General features: G+C 43.4%; 1 protein-coding gene across 1 annotated transcript in view; it reads left to right on the top strand.

Moving 5' to 3' along the window:
* The window catches only part of TGFA (transforming growth factor alpha), a 97,563-nt gene that overhangs the window by 35,438 nt on the left and 42,230 nt on the right, over positions 1–19,895 (top strand). The window lies entirely within an intron of this gene.

The following is a 19,895-nucleotide window of genomic DNA, read 5'->3' as shown; positions in this document are numbered from 1 at the left end:
ATTCTCACACAAGTAGTCATAGCAAGAAATTATTTTGCTTCCTGTTTTTTGAACTCAAATTTTGGGTTGTGCATTTTTCCATGTTCTGGAAAGACTTGAAATGTATCCTTTTAAAATGTCATGATGTTCCAAAAATAGAATAAAATAAAATAAAATGTCATGATGTTCCATTAAAATGGACATATGTAATTGAATGAAGCATTCCCATGTGGATATTTCTGTTACCTCCAGTTTAAATTGTGATGCTGCATCTTCATACCTAGAAGCTTTTTCCTTTTGGGGGGACTCTTTTGACCATAGCAAGAATAGCTGTATATATGGCTCTTGCTATGAATTACCAAATACCTTTGCAAGTGAATTGAATTATGCCAGCGAAGCGTGGGTATGCCAGTTTTATCATTCTCTCGTCGACATGGAGTGTGCCCCATCTGTTCCTGCAGTGGCCCCCTGCTCTGTCTCCCTGGCTATTTCAGAGAGGTCTATGGAGTGAGGAGAGGGTGGTTCTAACCAATAGCATAGAATCCCTGGTACTTTGATCTTCACCTCTTCTAGACCCTTCCCTCCTAACACACTGGAGGTGATGCTGCCACTCCCAGTTGGAACCATGGCTTCTGCAGCACCACGATTTCCCCTTGGAGCTATTGTCCTGATGCACTTGACCCTTAAGTCGTCCAGGCCACTGTGGTCTATGATGCCATAGAAGAAAATGCCTCTCATCCTCTGTGGGGTGCTTTGTTGGGGCTGGGGCTAGAAGGGTGTGTCTATCCCAAAGCAGAGCTTCTAGGGTCCGGTGTTTACTAGAGTTTCCATGAAGCAATTCTTTCACTTTTTAATTATCTCCCCCATCACCAAGTGCTCAGATGTGAATTTATGGTTGTGGGGAGGACAGCTTAGTGACTTCACTGTGCTGTTTCCAAAACTGACCTGACCCCCTTCCTAGGATGCTTTACCTGCAGGTGCATCCTCAGTCCCTCATGGTCCTCTTGACACAACCAACCATGCGGAAGGAATATTTCCGGTTCACCCTCCTCCCAGTCCCCAGCCATTCGTCTGAAGGAGAAAGGCATAGAGGGTGTCATACCTGAGCTTGTTCCCTGGGGAGCCTCTTGCCTATGAGCTTTGAGGTTTTCTGGTCACTCCTGAGCAGACATGGAAAGCCTGTTGCCTTTATTTATAAATGACTGTCCTTGCTATAGTAGTGATTGACTTCTGTTGCATCTTTCCTTTCTGGACCTCCTGTGAGAATGTTTCTAGTGTCAACAAGCACCTGATGTTTACTTTCCCTCACTGCAATATATGCCTAAAAAACGGTGCTTGTCCTACTTTGTTGCATGTTACCCTGTAACCAGCCAAATGACACTCTGTGGCCCATGTGGAAGGTGAGAACAGAGGCAATGCCACATCCCCAGAAATTTGCCAACTCCATGTGCCAATCAAGGGTTGTAGGTGGGCTCAAAGGAACAGGTGCAGATCCCTCATAGCTTTCTGGTGCTCTTTGAGAAAAAAAAGTTCCACATTTTCATTGCTTGACAATTGCCCTGGCCTTTCTTGTTGAGGTTTTGTTTCAGTCTTCCTTTCTTTTAAACCCCCTGTAGTAGAGAGTAGATGATGCCAGAGGCACAGGAAACTGGCACTGTCGCCATCAGTAAATGTTTCTCAGATATCCACCTTGGGCGGAACATTGAAGGGACACAGTGCCTTAGGCTGGGGGTCAGGAATCCTGGGTGGTGGGCCCAGATGATTTCAGTTTGGTGCAAATTATTCACCTGGTTCCTGTTTGAACCTTAATTTCCTCTTCTGTTGGACTTGAATTTGGAATACTAACATTTTCACAAAACCACACTGATGGGTTGGAAGGGTCACTTGGGAAGGTGTGTCGTGAAGGATTATGAGACTGTTAGGAGATACGACAGTCATCAATGGTGATGGCCCCAATCACCCAGGGCAGGGAAGTGGCAATGTGCCTGTCACTTCATTCTCTTACAACTACATCCAAAGAAGCAGTCCTTCTCTATCCTTATCTTTATCCTATGTGGACCCCACCATACAGGTGAGCCCATAGCAAGACCTATGACATAGGCAGCTTCGGCTGGCGGCCTAGTGCCTGACTTAGAAAATAATGTGACAGGAGTGAAATCAATAGTCTGGAGGTTGAGAAAGAAAACTTTTATGTGATTAGTTGTCAGTTTATAAAACACGAAGAGAAACATTAGCTGGAGGCAGGGTAGGGGTGGCAGCACCTACAGCTTAGAAGAGCTGTCACACTCTTGAGGAAGGAGTTATGACTTGTATTCAAAACGTGCCTTTTAACGCCCTTTAAAAGGGACAGAATGCACCCATTTAAGTGGCTGGGTGGCTGCTTGCTTAACCCTCCAAAATGTTGCCCAGTTCCCAGGCCGCCCATCTGATTCTCATATTTCCATGAGACTCACACTAATGACCGAGGGGTGTGGCAAGGGCCTTGCTGAGGAAGCTGGAAGCCAGTTCCTGGCTTCACTCTGCTATCTGCCTTGCACGATCTGGGTGCTTAGGTGGCTCTTTAAACCTCTGAACTTCTGCTCCTTCCTCCAACCTGTGTCTAATGACACCCACCTGGAATTGGGGAGTGTTTGAAGGCTTCCTTAATTTAGTGTCTGGGAGACTTTTCAGAGGCAATGATGAAAGAACATGAAAATTCACAATGGTGTTATTCATGGGAAGGTCACCATTATCAGCTCGCTTGGGGAGATGGTGGTCAGATTTTGATGGGGACATTGAGCTTAACTATGTTGAGAGGGCAAGTTTAGACTGGGGGTACAGAGGGAGAGCAAAGCAGATTATAGGGAAAAGCCTTTGAAGGTGTTGCTTGTTTGGAAAACAGGTAGAACATGGGTCAGCCAGCAAGCAAGGGATCTGTTTATTGCTCATCTCACCTAACAAAAGCTTTTCAGAACTGCAAACTGCTTCCCCGTTCCATTGTCTGGAGCTTTCCCACGTGGAGCTGAAGTCATTCTAAAATTAGAAGCTCACGTGTTCTACCAGGTATAAGGTTCACTGTTCCAAATATGTGTCTATAGCACAAGAGATTTGGACTGTATTGGTTTGGGGATCAAAGCACATATACCTGCATGTGCTGGAACTCGCTTGCTTTAAAGAATGCCTGGAGCACTGAGGAGCCTTAAGAGAGAATGAGGGGGCCTCCCCGGTGGTGCAGCGGTTGAGCGCTGGGTTGCGAAGCTGTCCGCAGCCTCTGCAGCGCCTGTTCGATCCCCGGCTGCTCCCTGGCTACCAGAGGAGGGTCCCACATGACGCGCAGACCTCTCCTGCCACCCTCTGCTCCCCTCAGCAGTGTACTTCGGTCCTTCTGCCTGCTCTGCTCCCCGCTCTGGCTCTGATGAATTCTCTCACCCTCCCGCGCTTCTGACTATACCCAGTGCTTGTATAAATAAATAAATAAATCTTTAAAAAGAGAGAGAGAATAAGGGATTCTTTCTTTTCTCCCAAGGATATTCCCTTGCCATCCAATTCTTCATTGCACATTCTGCTTTTCACAAGGGAAACTGCTGGATCAGAAGGAAGGTTGGGCAGGGTAGCAAACAGGCCATAGGATATAGAATCAATGATCATAATTCCACCCACCCACTGTGTGATCTTAGTAAGAGACGACTCTTAAATCTCCCTGAACCTCAGCTCCCCACCAATAAAATTAAGGAGTGGACCTCCCCGGTGGCCTAGGGGTTGGGTCTCAGCACTATCACCACTATAGCCTGAGTTCAATCCTGGCCAGGGAGCTAATCCACATACGGCGCAGCAGACCTCTCCTGTCTCACCCACTACTCCCCTCAGCAGTGTATTTCAATAAATCTGCCTGTTCTGCTCCCCACTGTCTCTGGTGAATCTTCTTACCCCCACACCCCTGGCCTATACCCCAGCTCTTCTACACAAAAATAAAAAATAAAATTAAGGAGTGGGAGTAAAGCAGTAACTTTTCAAACTGTGAGTCACAAAATAATTTTAGTAGGTCACGACCAACATTTTTCTTAAAAGAGATTGGATAATTTATTATGGAATAGAGCATTTCAGCATGTGTTACATAAAGGAACAACAGTATTGCTTCATGCCCTTTCATTTCAGTTATGCACAGATTCACATGTTGGCATCTGCAATATTTTCCTTGTATAATCTATACCCCCATTGCATCCTTTATAATTTTCATGTTTTATTTCTTTAGTGTAAGAACTTAGACACTTGCAGGGTAAATATGTAAATCTCTCTAGTCCTATACATTTCACACACTCAGCTCACACACCTAGTCTTTTGTAGTTGTCTTCTTCACCCCTAATTTGACAACAGTTCTTTTAATCTACTCACCTTCTTCCAAAACACTCAACTTAAGAGCAACAGCTCTTTGCTTATGCACAGATATTTCATTAGTTTACGTAATATGTAATTAAATTACGTAAATACAATTATGAGTACAACTGACATAAACAGGTTTGGGAACAAACACAAATGTCCTCTGGTAAATACGCAGCTTAACTGGTAAATACAGAAATAGGCTGGTGAACTAGTCAACTAAAAGCTTCTACGTCCTAAGGGCTATAGATGTTTCACAAAAGAATGGAGAGGATGAAACTGGGTAAATCAGAAGTTTGTTTTAAGTCAAGCTGGGTTAAGAGAACATCTACCATATTTGAAAGAGGGTTAATTTAGGAGTCAGCCAACCCTCAGGAAATCCACTTAAGCACTGAGCAGCCAGGCCCTAAGCTGAGAAGGAGAGAGACTGTCTGCAGGACTATTGGCTCTAACACTTCAGGACACGTAGTCTGTGCCTGCCACAAATACGATCTTTCTAATTCCGATCCAACCCATTTCTGTGCCCCTTAGCTCAGAGGCTCAAGAGAGAGTTGTTTGTCTCGATTGGTCAAGGACTCGCCCAGCAGCTGTGTCAGGGTTGAGAGGGGAAGGCTGAAAAGCAGTGAGTTGTCAAAGAGCAGCCCAGGCCTTGCAAGGCAGAGTCTCTCTTCAGACCTGGATGAGGCAAAGACCAGCAATGCAGAGCACTTACGTGCCAGACCCTGGTCACAGCAAAAGGCCTGCTCTCAAGGACTCAGACTCCCCTGGGGAAGATAGGAATATTGTAAATCTTTCAAAGTGGCATAATACTGAATGCCAGCGTGTGTGAGGTGAAATAACTACATATATTGCTATAAATTGGATGTGGATATTGGCTTTCTGGGAAATAGCTTAGTATAAATGGGGAGCTTAATTCCTTAGAATTAGAAAGCAAAACCCTTACAATTGACCATGCCTTGTGACCCAATTGTTTCACATTTAGACATTTACTTTACAAAAATTATCAGAGATGTTAAGTGATTATCCATTACAGTGAAATAGGGTCAATTTAAATGTCAATAAGTCGGAAATAGTTAAGGAACAGGATGATAGATGGGCTGTAACGAAAGCCTTTTAAAATCATGTCGATAAAGCATATTTAATGATAAAAGAATATTTAGTGATATGGGAAGTGTATATAAAATAGAAATAGAAAAAGTAGTACATAAAATTGAAGGATATCTCGATTTTATAAACTATACATCCGTACAAAAATAAAGGGCAAACATTATATAGTACTAACATTTTACTTCTGGCTAATGGAAATATGGTTGATTTTATTATATTTTTAAATGTTTTTATTGAACTTTGATGAATTGATTTCTTTTATTGCTTTTTTTTTATTGTGGTAATGTTGGTTTACAATACTGTATGTGATTCAGAGGCATAGATTCACACCTCTTCCGATGCATGTTACCACATCACACATACCACCAAGGCACCCATAATCCTCCACCATAATATTGTGGGGCCTCTCCACTTTTTGCTCTCTATCCTCCTCTTCCTCCTCTGGTAGTTATTTTTTTTAAGATTTATTTTTATTTATTTATGCATATAAGATCTGGGGTGTAGGCCAGAGGTGGGGGGGGGTGAGAAGATTCACCAGAAACAGAGTGGGGAGCACAACAGGTGGATATACACTGCAGAGGGGAGCAGTGGGCGAGACAGAAGAGGTCTGCTGTGCCATGTGGGTTAGCTCCCTGGCTGGGGATCAAACTCATTCCACGGTGGGTGGCCGGTGATAGCTTGATAGCACTAAGACTTTAACCCCTCACCACCAGGGAGGCCCACTGCTGGTCATCTTTGTTCTACAGATAGAGTTCCTGGACTTCAAGAGAGAGTTGTTTGTCTTGATTGGTCAAGGACTCGCCCAGCAGCTGTGGCAGGGTTGAGAGGGGAAAGCTGAAAAGCAGTGAGTTGTCAAAGAGTTCTACAGATAGAGTTACTGTTTTGGCTTTGACTGACCCTTTGTTTTGTTTTTTCACAGTCCACATATAAGTGAAATTATCTGATATTTGTCTTTCTCCTTCTGACTTATGTCACTTAGCATTATCCCCTACACTTCCACACATGTTGTCACATGTGGCAAGAGTTCATCTTTTTTATTGCTGAGTAGTATTCCATTGTGTGTATATATCACATCTTCTTAATCCACTCATCTGTCCTTGAGTACTTCGGTTGTTACCGTAACTTGACTGTTATAAACAGTGCTGCAGTGAACATAGGAGTGCATACATCCCTTCAAGCTGAATAGTGTTTTTTGCATTCTTCAGGTAGATATCTAGGAGTAGAATTGCTGGATTGTATGGCACATCTATTTTTAACATTTTGAGAAACCTCCACACTGTTTTCCTTAAGGGCTAGACCAGACTACATTCCCAGCAACAGTGTACAAGGGTTGCTTTTTCTCCACATCCTCAACAATATTTGTTTTCTTCTGATCTTTTTGATATGGGCCACTCTCACAGATATGAGATGGTATCTCATTGTGGTTTTGATTTGCATTTTGGAATATAGGTGATTTTAAATTCCTTTGTACTCTCCTGTTTTCCACCAGGTATTCAGTGAGCATGTTTTAATACTATAATCAAAATTAAAAGGACTGTGTTTTTTAAAGGAAAGACAAGACAGTGGGTGCCACCCTGCCCTGCAGCTCTGTCTGGCAGTGTGGATTGAGTACTGGCCAATGAGGTCTTGCAGTCCCTCTACTGAACTACCACTGAGGCTCCGGCCATGCTGCTTCTCTGGGGTAAAGGGACCTGCCCTACTGGCCTGCATGAGGGTTGCCCCTGCCCCTGCAGTTTTGATGTCCAGGCCTCATCCTCCTACAGAGTGGGTCCCCAGGGACTTTGCTGTCTGGGGAGGCTGCCCCAAGAAAATAATCGCCAATTGATCTCCCAGCTCTTGGTATGTGTATTGAAGCTCTTTGTCTATGGTCATTTCCCTCTTAAATCTTGACCCACTTTGCAGAAATGTTTAAGTACCTGATACTTCTAGGTTTCAGCCAAGAGGTTAGACTATTGTGAGGCCCCAGGCCTAGGGCCTGTCTCTAGAATGTGAAACCTGTGGGACTAGATAGGCCAAGTTCAAACTCTGCTTCTTCCATTTACTAGCTGTGAAACCTTAGATGGGCTGAGTTTCACCTGACTGAGCCTCAGCTTCCTTGTCAATGAAACAGGGGTAATGGTAGGACCTACACATAGGATTGTTGTGAAGATGAAGAGATTATATGTAAAGCACTTGGAGCTGTGTACACACTCATAATTACTCTCAGTGTGAGCTGCTCCTGTTGCTACTCACTATACTATTGTCAGTGCATGTATTGTGAAGCAAGAGCTGTATCTGTGTGTTGCTTTTATCACCTGGAGCTAAGTCCTAAGGAAGTGGTTCAAACACGTCAGGGTGCATAAGCATCTTCCTGCTAAATGAGTTAAAATGCAATTTCCTGCCCCCACCCATCAGCTTCCTTCAGAGGTTGAGATGCATTTTTCTGAAGGTAACAGCATTTCCCCATCCCTGCCACTCTTGTTGGATGGTACAGTTGTGCCTTTTGTATTAAATTATATGTAATTAATTCATATATAAGAACTGCTATGAAAACTCAGTAACACTTGAAAGTTGTATTTATTGACCACAACAGAATTTATGGAGCCTTAAGGTCACAAAGTCCACTTGGATGACAACACAATTCTCTCCGCTTCTTTGGGTGCAGTTCCCCCTTGCTAGCTGCTTAGGGTCTCTATCCAGAGGTAGTGGTTTCTAGGTTAGAAACCTTCACTTTATTCCAAGAGCCTGTACTTTACTTGATTTCAGCTGTTCATTAACAGGTAATAGAAGTATGTTCTTTCATCTATTTAAGTTTGGCTTGATGGAAAATGCCTAAAAATAAAAAAAAAAAAATTAAAGAAGCCCAATGGTTATAATAGAGTCTATAGTCAGACAGCATGGGTTCAGGTCTTAGCTGGGCCCCTTGGGGATTGTGACCTTGGGTGAGTTTCTTAACTACTCTGTTCCTCAGTTTCTCCATCTGTAAAGTAGAGGTAACAGCAGAGTCTACCTCACAGGGTCATTATGAGGATTTAATGAGCTGACATATGTAAACAATGGTAAGTTCAATCTAAGTGTTTTGTTATATAAATCTTTTATAAAGACAGAGAGGGAGAAAGAGATGACATGCATGTAAGAAGTGATATTTGAAATACCAAGATGGCCCAAGCCAATAGGTGGCAGGCATATGAGTCAAGTTTAAAGTCGCCAAGGACTGTGACATGGTGAGCCACCTAACTCATGCTCAGGGACATGCCCTCGACACTTGGAGCGCAGACCATAAGAAACCCCACTCTGTCCCCAGGAAGTGGTGTTCTGCAAGCCGCTACTCCAGTAGGAGCCAAATGATGGAGCTTTCCTTTTTAGAATTACAATACCCAATAGTAGAGGAAATAGACTCTGCCCTTTCGGTCACAGTTGCAGGAGATGTGGGATATTGTGAGCAATGAGATTTAGGACTATAGAGAAATTGGTGGGAGCCACCGGGGATGCTGTACAGAGAGGCTGAAACAGCACAGAGGTGAGAAGGGCAGGGCCACTCCTGGGGTGCTTACTTTCACACTCGCCGCGTGGAAGCCCTCTGGCACCCACCTCTGTGTAAAGCAGAACCCGATGGGTCGCTCTCACTTCATAGGAAGGGTTCAGAGAGAGGTTGGTGATCATGTGTGGGGACTATTTATAGAGATTTATATGAGAAAAGTTCACTCCTAATTTCCCTTTTGACTCTAATGATTTAAGAATCTAAGTGGGAGTACAGGTTAGAGATGTTTAAAGATGGAGAAATAATTAGGTAGTTAAACGGAGAGTATAACTCTTTGTGGAATGAGAGCTATTGGGATTAAATGACTCTTAGGATTAACCATCCAGGTGACAACATGGAAGAAAATCTTATCTTCTAAAAAAAAGAAAAGGAAGGCCAAGTTCTTTGGTACCCTTGAGAAAGAGGGTAATAAACTAAAGGGATTTGGGGAAAAATTTGAGTTGGCTTTTTTTATTGGTGAAATATTGTTACGACTGAATATGGGTATTCACTGCCCAGGGCTGTGCTGGGCATAGGAGAGGGACAGGGCACATTAGGTAGAGCGGGTAAGGAATAGTGCGGCAAACTGTTACTTGAACTGAATGACTGCCCACAGTGTTGTAAGTGAACCTATGTCAGACAGTCCCTGTGCAGCTTGCCCTGTGCCTGAGGAGACTGCAGCAGGTGCCCTAGAGAAGCAGATTTTTAATCTGAGTACCACCATCATGGAAGACCTTCCCCATCTGAGATCTGGCTTTGGCAACAATAGAAGACTTAAAAATCTATGTTTGGTTCAGCATCCAGGATCCCTGGTCTGTGAACCTCAGAAAAGGGTATGCCCTCCAGACCATCTCTCAACAAGTTAACTTTAAAATATGTTGAGAATTCTGAAACAGAGTGAAAAGCCTTGACCTCCCATTTTACCCACGTACACATTTTGTGTGTCTCTCATCAATTATAGCCACAGTTGGCTTTCCCAGAAGGATGAAAAGCATCTGTGATTAGGATACAGCAGAGGAGGCCCAAGTTGGCCTGGTTTTACTGAGCTTGAGGGAAGTTGCTCTGCTGAGACAGCCTTGCTCCCTTCCAATCACCTTTCAAGTTAAGATTACCTACCTAGGTAAAGAGTGTTGGTACCACAGAATTTTCTGAATAGTTACTCTCATAAAGCATCATACTGGCTAATTAAACCCAAGAAACCCAAGGAATTTTCCGAAAGTATTTTTTTGGCATTAGTAGTGCAGGTTGACTTAGTTTCTAAACCCAGCTTAACGAGTACAATTTTGTAATTATATCCCCTGAACCAGGATATTATTTGGAGAGAGGGCTTTGACAATATCAGTATTTGAAAACATCAGTGCATTTTTATTGGAGTTCAAAGGCTTACATAATTAAAATTCTGGCAACTGGAGAATGCTGAGTTCATATTTTGTTAAGTGAATGAGTGCCCAGTGCTCAGGCCACTTGCATGTGGATCCTCCTTGAAATGAGTGTGTCTTTAGAAGCTTCTGGCTGCTGTCTAACTGCGCTGTCCAATACAGCAGCCACATGTGGCAATGGTTCCCTCTCCACTGGCGTCAGCCTGGTGATTGCAGGAAACTGCTGACTCAGATTTAACCTCCATTGTGAAAATGTTCTGAGTAGGGAATGTTGAACTGTCCTTTAAGATCCAGGTCGGGCATGTGCTTCACAGTGTTTCTCTAGCCATCTCTGGGCAAAATGAATCTGTCCTTCCCTGTTCCATGTCCTTGTTTTTGAGATATTTGGTTTCTGTCCTTTTGTCTCCTCTTTCATGGTAAGGTCCTTGAGGGCAAGGGGACTGTATCTTGTTCATCTCTATCTATACAAGATCAACCATCAGCTCAATGCCTGGCACAATGGATACAAAGTAAAAGAATGAATTTGCTTTCTGTAGTGCACCAATTTCTGTATAAAGACAGAAAACACAGAAAGCTACCATAGTGTTGGGATTACTTCTGAAAGTGGAGGCCTCTGGCTGCTGGCATAAGAATTGCCTAGAATGCTTGTAAAAAAAAAAAAAATTAATATTCCCAGGCTTCATTCCAGACTAACAGGTTCCGTCAGGAGATGTTAGAATATACTACAGGGACAAAATAGCATTGGCTTAGTCGCAGTTTAGTTCTCACTCATTCAAAGTCCACTGTGGGCCCTGGTGACTCCTAGAAACTGCTGAACTGCTGACTCAGGTTTAACCTCTGTAGCAGCAGGTGGAGTGGAAGGTCCAGACACAGCTGTGAACCCTCCCACCCAGACCTGTCAGTGCTCACACTTCGCTGCCCAAAGCAACTCATGAGGCCATAGCTAACTTCAAGGGGTGTGACGACCCAGCCCTCTGCATGTCTGCAAGTAGAGACGTGCGTCTATTGGTACAGGAGCCAGTTGTGAATCTCCGAGGTGGGCACTGGGACTCTGCATTTTAGACTGTTGGTGATTTATATTCACACTAGAGCTTGAGGGCCACTGGGTAGGACAGGAGTTCTCAACCTGGGCTACACATGAGAACTACCTGAGGAGTTTTAAAAACACTGATGCCATGGGCCTCCCCTGGTGACGCAGCGGTTGAGCACTGACTGGGCTGCGAGGCTGCCCGCGGCCTCTGCAGTACCGGTTCATTCCCCGGCCACCGGCGAGGGACCCACAAAAAATAAAAAAAAAAAAAATTGATGCCATGACCCACCCTCCCCCCAGAGATTCTAATACAGGGGCTGGGGGAGAGGTCTCCAGGCATCAGCATTTGCTAAATCTCCCCAGGGGTTCTAGTATGTGGCCAGGCCAGGAAACCACAGATGTAAGAAAGGGAGCAAGGACCCATGAATCCTGACATGGATCCTGACTGAGCCTCAATTTGCCCGTTTGTCAGTGGTAGTGAAGATTGGATGAACGTGAACGTATGTCAACTGCAGTCAACTGCATACACTAACAGGTGTGGACTTCTCTATGAACTAGATTCGCGCTAACCCTTGTGTACACAGGCTGTTTATGTCCCTCTCCCACATAGACAGGGAAGAAGGACATGTCCCCCTCACCTCTGCACCTGCCTCCTTTTATAGTAACTATGGGGGTCCATTCTCCCTCCCCTCCACTTCTCTGGGTGATAAAAGGGAGAAAAAAGAAGGGGAAACACTCCGTCCCTGCCACTATTATCTTCTTCCTAGCCTGTCCCCAAACCCCTAACCTAGGGTTTCTTATCCTGCCATTGCCCTTCCCAGATACATCCTCCTCACTGTTCTTTCAAGCTGAAACCTGTGCCTTATACCCTAGCCCCCTATCTCCACCCCATCCCTAAAGACCCATTTCCCCAGGTGACACTGGGTCTCAGGCCAGGACAGACAGCAAGCACCCAGGCAGGGGGAAGCCTGTCCCAGCAGTCTCGTGGAGCAGCACAGGGAATTCATTTTCTCAGGAAATCGGACCCCACAGCTTGTCCCATAGCAGTGTCAGGAATGTCTGCTGCAGCCACTCTCTGAGAGGTAAGATGTACAAGTTTTGCTGAGCTAAGCCAGCCCTCTTGCCCACTCTGTAGCTTTTGTTTCAGATGAGATTGTGAGATCTAACAAAATGATTTGCAGACAAGCTCCTAAAATGCTATCATTCCATCAGCTGGAAATTGCCTCAGAATTTGGTTTTCTTTGACCATAAAAATACTGCTTGGGCCTTCTTCCATGGACAAAGCTAAGAGTTCACGCTGGAATAAGCTGTTTTTAATTACGTTTCCTCTCATGTCACATAATCTTCAAGGCAGAACAATGCAAGAACACCTCAAAGGAAATAAATGCAATGCCATTTATGAAAATACAGACTTGTGCGTTTGATATGTTGTTGACTTTATAATAAGATTGAAAGACTCTCTCAGCCTGGACAGCTGTGATCTAGAAGCCTTCTAAATGATTCTTGCTGGTAGGGCTGATATGGGTGAGGTCCTTGGCAATGGAAGTTTTACATCAAGCATCAGATTACAGGTCACTCCACACTTTCCAAATGCATGTGGCTACCTTTTCCTTCCTGCCCATCAGACTGAGTGTGCGCACCATTGTTAGCTCTTAATCAGAAACTGGAGGTTCTGGAACGCAGTGTGCCCAGAGGAAAAAATGCTAAGGGGGCTCAGCCCCTTGCAGGCAAGGAGCACTGGCACAGCTTTCCATTTCTCCATCACCTCCCACACAGTAGGTGCTTTTCATTGTTTTGTGCAAGGTGTTAGCTCTGGTAGAGATTATAGAGATTCCCTGAATTGAACAAATGCTTAGCAATCTGAAAGTGAGCCTTCACAGATAAGATTTCTGTGGTGTACTTCTCTTGTAAATGAGACAGTCAAACATGTCATTAAGTGTCTGGGTTAAACTACAACCAATGCAATATCTTCCCCGTCACCCCGAAAGTTCCTGCTGCGTGAAACCCCCATCTTCCAGCAGCAATTTACCCCTGTCCCTCCTGACCCTCTGTGTTCAGTTCCACTTTCTTTTTCACCCTTCTTCTCTGTCTCTAGGCTTTTGTTCTTCCTTCTGCCCAGGACACTCTTTCCCCACTTTTGCCGTGATAACTCATGGGTGACCTGGAATCTCAGATCTGCTTCACCTCCTCAGAGAGGGCTTCGCTGAATGGAGACCCTTCTGCAGCTCTCCGACACACCTCTGTTTATCTCCTTCATGGCGCTGACCGCTGTCTGTAATGATTTCACGTGTTTATTTACTTGTCATTCGCCTGCCTCCCCCAGCAGACCAAAGTTCCTTGAGGGCAAGGATCTTGTCTTTCTAGTTCATTAGTACATCCCCAGTGCCCAGCACAGTGCTTGGCACACAGAAAGGACTTTATATTTTAGTGATGGAGCAGGTAATGGACAAAGGAAAAACTAAGCCATACCAAGCACTTCACATCATCTTTGTGTCTTTACAACAGTCACAGTTGATATGTGAGAAACTGAGGGCCAGAGGGTGTCAGTCACTTGCCCAAAGTCAGAATGTGAAACAGATTGCTGACATTTGCTTTCAGTCTACCTGGATGCAAAGTTCGTGCCAGAGTCAGGTCTGTGGCTCCGGTTCAACCTTAAGTTGCCTTTTTCTATATCTTCATAGGTATATTAGTAGGAAGTATTTTGCTTATTCCTGTGACTCAAAACTTTTTGTCTATGGCCTTTGAAATAGATCATTTCCCACTGTTTTGCACAAAAGAACTCTTGGTAACAAGGAAGTATTCCAGTAGAAACATATTTTGGAGGGAGTTGTAGACATCTGCTCATTTATGGATGATTCTTATTTGAGAAAGAATGCATGTCTTAAAGTCTACTTTCTGGAAAACAAAACAATAACAATTAAGGCAGTGCTTGCAGATCAGGCCCCAGCTCCCAACAACATTGAAGTTGGGCTAGTGAGGACACTCAGCCCCAGCGGGTCCCACGCATGGGTGTGGTGGCAGTGGCACAGAGGTTGGCAGCAGCCAGCCATCTCAGACTTGAGGCCTGACCAAGGGAGCACAGCAGACTGACTGGAAAGGAAGTAAATTACTCCTCTCACAAACTATATAATTGTACACCTAAAAACACAAGCCACAGAATGCCTACTAGAATGTTAACAATATCTGGTAGGGTGCAAATAAGAAAATAAGTCATCACTGATTCCTTCAACCATCAATAACCAATTAAAAATCTACGATATACAATGGACTGTAATCTATCTAAAAAATATGTTCAAAATCTATTTGAAGAAGACCATAAAACTTTCCTTTTGAGGGAATTTATTTGACTAAATAAAAGACCTCTGCCATGATAGCAAGACATGATGTGATAAACTGTTAGTTCTTCCAATTATTACTTTAGAAACTTAAGGTAGTTCTAGTTAGCCTTTTCATGGGGTCACAATAGTTAAGGCGGAATTTGACTCAATGATTCTAAAATTTGCCTTTAAAAATAAGGCATTTAAAAATGTTGATTAAAAAGGGAGCGTATTGGTACCACCAAGTATTAATAAATAATATAAAGCTGCACTAATTAAAACATTGTGACACTGGCATAAGAATAGATACATGAGCCAGCATGGAGAGCTCCAGAAGAGAACCAATTACACACAGCAGGTTGACAAGTGATAAAAAGTGGCATTTCACTTCCCTGAGGAAAGAGAGGATGATATCACAAATAATTCTGGGGCTGTAGGATAAACACTAAAGAGGAGATATCATTAGATATGAAAATTTAATGACATTCTAAAATAAATTCTAGCTATTTTGGGGCCTCCCTAGTGGTACAAAGGGTTAAGCACTGTACTATGGGGCAATCCGCAGCCTCTGCAGCATGAGTTCGATCAACCCACATGCTGAAGCAGACCTCTCCTGTCTCGCCCGCTGCTCCCCTCCAGCCGTGTATTTCGGTCAGTCTGCCTGTTCCATTCCCCGTGCTGTCTCTGGTAGGTCCTTTTGCCCCCTGCATCTCTGGCCTGTACCCTAGCTCTGTGTGCATAGATGAATGAATTTCAAAAAAAAAAAAATCTAGCTATTTTTTCACTGAAAATATAAAATTTCTCTACAAAATTAAAGATGAATATACAACTTACAAAAAAGGACTAATATGAACATTAAAGGTATATGAACATAAAGACCATAATGGAAAATAAATACACAGAAATTTTAATTTTCTGCACATTACCAAAAAAAAAAAACCTAAAATAAAATCCATAAACATTATTAGCCACTATTGGTATCCTAAAGAGCCAACTCTATACAAACTATCTTAACACTAATAGTAAAAAATTTAACACACCAGTGGTAGAGTGAGAAGATTCTTTGAATAGACAGGTCACAAAATAACAACTACCTTTGGCTAATAAACATAGAAAAGTAGTCCCGCCTTGCTAGTCATCCAAGAAATGCAAATTAATTCAAGACATCATTTTCATTGATCAAAATAGCAATGATAAAAATAAGTGTCCATGTACAAAGTAGATAAGGTCAGACTCGTATTGATGGGTGTGTAAGTTGTTAGAACTTTTATGAGAGCCATTTGGTAACACTCATCATAAAGGCTTTAAAATGCCCTATTTACCTGTTGACCCTAAAATACCACTTCTAAGAATTTATCCTAAGGAAATAAGCATGGGTAGATTTGTGTCAAGACTTTGCTCTGATGATATTCATTGTAGCAAGATAATAGGAAAACATCAAACACCAAAATGGTAAGAGGTGCCGAGGAGGTATAGAGTTGCTTTGAAATGGATGGGCAGGGCCTGCCCCGTATCACCAGGCCACATGAAACTTTTAGTGCTCAGGTCATTGGCTGTGGGTCAAAGGAGGCATAATTTCAAAGACATGATGCATTTGATGGTCTGTCATTTGGGGTTTTTTTTTCTTCATTTGCTGGAAATTTTTCAGGTTTGAGTCTTTCAGGTTACTGTGAATTTGGCACCAAATCCTTCATTTACAGTTTTGTCACTGAACACCTGCTTGATTTGAACAGTACAAGTGGGCATCATTGTCTGCTTGAACTTCTGACTTGTGTGGTCTTCCGGATTATAATTGTACAATCAAAAAGTATAGATTGCATTTTCCTACTGCTCTTCCCAGTTTTGCATTTTAGAAGGGTTATCAAACTTGAAAACGTTTTTCTACAGACAGACAGAGACTGGACAAGCAGAAAAGAATTCTTTGTATCTGGTGTGGTAGGCTGAGTAATGATCCCCATAGATGGCCACATCCTGAACCTCAGAACTTATGAATATGTTACCTTACACAGTAAAAAGAATTTTGCAGATTGATCATATTAAGGGCCTTGGAATGGGGAGATCGTGCTGGATTATCTGGGTAGACCTGATGTAATTAAAAGGGACCTTATAACAGGGAAGCAGAATGGCCAGAGGCCAAGCAGGAGAGGAGATGCGGGGAGCAGAGATTGATGCAGTGATGAGATGGAGAATCCTTGCAGCGGGAAAGAAAAAGAAACAGATCTCCCCCAGAAGGAACCAGTGCTGATAACACTTGATTTTAGCCCCATAAAATTCATTTCAGTCTTTTTACCTCCAGAACTATAAAATGATAAAATTTGTGTTGTTTTAAGTTACTAAATTTGTGTGTAAATCGTTAATAGCAGCTTATAGAAAACTAGTAACATCTGGGAGAGAAGAAAAGTTGAGGAGGAAAGTTGAGCTGGCCCTGGGAGAGAAGGACCAGCATGCAGGTGGCAGCCTGGATCATCTAGATCATCTCTCTAGATCTCATTTTCTTCATCCCTAAGGTTCTCTTCTTGCTCTAAAGTTGTGTTCCTCAAACATTTGTTTACCATCTTTAGATACGTCATCGTTATGACACTGATAAGTATGGGTGAGGCTGGTGAGTAGATTTTTGTTTATTTGTTTTGGAAGCTGACTATGCTATTGTTAGCATTTTCCTTTTGGGGGTGTGTGCCTGGGAGTGGGGTGTGTTCTCTCACAGAGGATCCAGGAGAACCGCGGCAAGTGCTGTGGAGGCAAGCGAAGACATACAGAGGTTAGAAGTTGCCAGAACCACGGCAGAACAACAGCAAATCATATGCCTGAGATTGGGCATGCAGGCTTCGGTATTCCACAGTGATTGTAAATCCTTCTAGAAGGATTTTCTGGAAGTTGCTCCTACTCTGCCCCTGCTCCTATTCACTGCAGTTTGGCAAATACAGAATAAGTTTAAAGTTATAATGTCCCTTGATCAAAGCCTGCAGCGGTGCCCGGAGTGTCCACAGGCACTTGCCCAGCCGACCTGCAAGCCCCGCCCAGAGGAAAACAAGTCTCATTCAGTCCTCTCCACACACACTGTCTCCTCTCTATCCCCCAGAAGGCACACAGTCAGTGCTGCCCAAGAGAACTGTCCAAACATTAGCAGTGAGAGTTATCACTTGATAGCAGAGTATGTGCATGTTCAATAATTTGTTACCGGGCGTTTTGGGATTTTATCACATACACTCTTTCCTCTACATATAAGCACAAGAACCGTAATCACTATCCATTACTGTTTGAATTTGAATACATTAAAGATAAACATATACATGTAGTTTTCAGATCAGTGTTTATAATGATAAGGGTCCACCACCACAGTTAAAACTGAGAATGAATTAATCTTATCGCGAATGGGCCCAATCTACTAGCATTTACACCCAAAGTAAAATTGTTTTTATCAGGGAATGACATAAAGACACCTTTGTTTTTTGGAGTACATTTGAAGCACAATTGATGATTGAGAAACATGCAAGAGTGTCATAGTTACAACTTGTCATCCCAACGGGTGGAAAATTCATGGAATGAAACAGGGTTTTGAAGTTAATATGGGAATATGGAAAACCCCTGCTTTATGTGAATTCAGTTCAGTAAGGAAAAGGGGAAAGTTTTCTCTTCTACTGAAGTTTTCCTGCACAGGTAAAGAACTTGGTTAATATTTGATGAAAAGATCTATAGAACTGAAGGTCCCACCTCTAAGATACTGAAGCGGTACCTCTGCACATTTCCTGGGTTTGTGATCTCTTCGTCATAAAGAGGATGGCTGGTGGCCTGGAGCTTCCCAAAGGACGAGGGGTAGAAACTGATAGCCGTGGCATCTTTCCGGTGGCATCTTCCCTGTGGCAAGGAAGCTGTATGTGAGCCTTTTCTTAGCAGGTTGGAAGAGAGGAACAAGGGACTTTCATCATAGTAGAGGCCTTCCAAGAAGAAAGGTGGTGCCAACAGTTATGTCCATGACACCTCATCTCCAGCAAGGGGGCCTGACTGACGGGACAGGGTGACAGGGAGATGTCACAGTGTACTCCTGTGTTCCTTTTGAATTTTCAATAAGATAAAGGGAATGAATGTTTTTAAATACTAAGTTTCCTGTATGCCAGTTCACAACCCAAGGAGATTCCTGGACACATAGGTGGGCTTGAAGGAGTCCCCTTGAACAGAGTGACATGGTAGGGTGACTTCTGGATGGTGCCAAGCTAGAAAGTGGTCTGGCTCTGGAGGTTCATGGCCTCCTGAATACTAGGGAACTGAAAGCCAACCTTCCAACACCCCATTATTTTTCCTGGGGAGGGGAAGGGTCCATTCCAACCCCTTTTCTGACACTGTGTACCCCAAGACTGAATAGCCTGAGAATAGCAGCACCCAGCAGTGCAGGCCCTCATCCTCAGTCCCACTCTCAGAGAACGCGCTGGGTTTCAGGTGGGGCCATGGTCTCTAACAGTGCCTCCTTTAGGAGTCAAATTAAGGGTGGATGGGCTGGTGTGTGAACCCGTGCTGCCCCGGGGCTCGGAATACTGGATACTGACCATTTTTTCCACTGTCAGTTCCCACTGAATAGGGTCATGTCACATGTAAAACCTGATACGATTGGGGAAACGTGAACCAGGAGTCACTTTATATTTTCCTGAGTCTAATTTATGAATGGCTGGGATTGAAAGGAACGGTACTTACTGGTACCCGACCCCCTGTGGTGTTGGCACCCCAGGATCAGGTAACCATGAGAGCGCTGGAAGCGCCCAGCCTGGAGTTGTCTTTAGCAGCCTGATGTGCAGCCTAGGGGCCTGGAGCATTAGGGCAGATGTCTTTTCATAGCTCACCTATGAGTTTAAAGCAAAATAAGGCAGGAAGTAAGAGAGAGAGAGAGACCAATTCATACCCCCTTGATTATTTTTTCAACATGATGCTGAAAGACATTTGTGTTTTTTGGAAGTTCTGTCCCCTGGCAGTGAAATAAAACCTCCTTTCTAGGCTAGAAAGATTGATGTCCAACTACATTAAAGGACTATGTGAGTAAAAGGAAACTCTGTATTCTACAAGTGAACACAAGAACTTCCACTGTGCTTATGTAACTGTAGTGCAAAGCGCATTATCAGACCCGAAATTTGCAATGCAAAAATAAAATTCTGCTAATAAGACTGAAGCACAGAAATGTCCCATTTGCCATGGTTTGAAATTTGTTATATGAGCAGATGTCCTGGTTTTTTTTTTTTCCT

This window comes from Talpa occidentalis, unplaced genomic scaffold, assembly GCF_014898055.3.
Source record: "Talpa occidentalis isolate TD23 unplaced genomic scaffold, MPIMG_talOcc4v2.1 talOcc4.5, whole genome shotgun sequence".
Classification (NCBI taxonomy): domain Eukaryota; kingdom Metazoa; phylum Chordata; class Mammalia; order Eulipotyphla; family Talpidae; genus Talpa; species Talpa occidentalis.
This window is presented reverse-complemented; position numbering and strand designations above follow the sequence as displayed.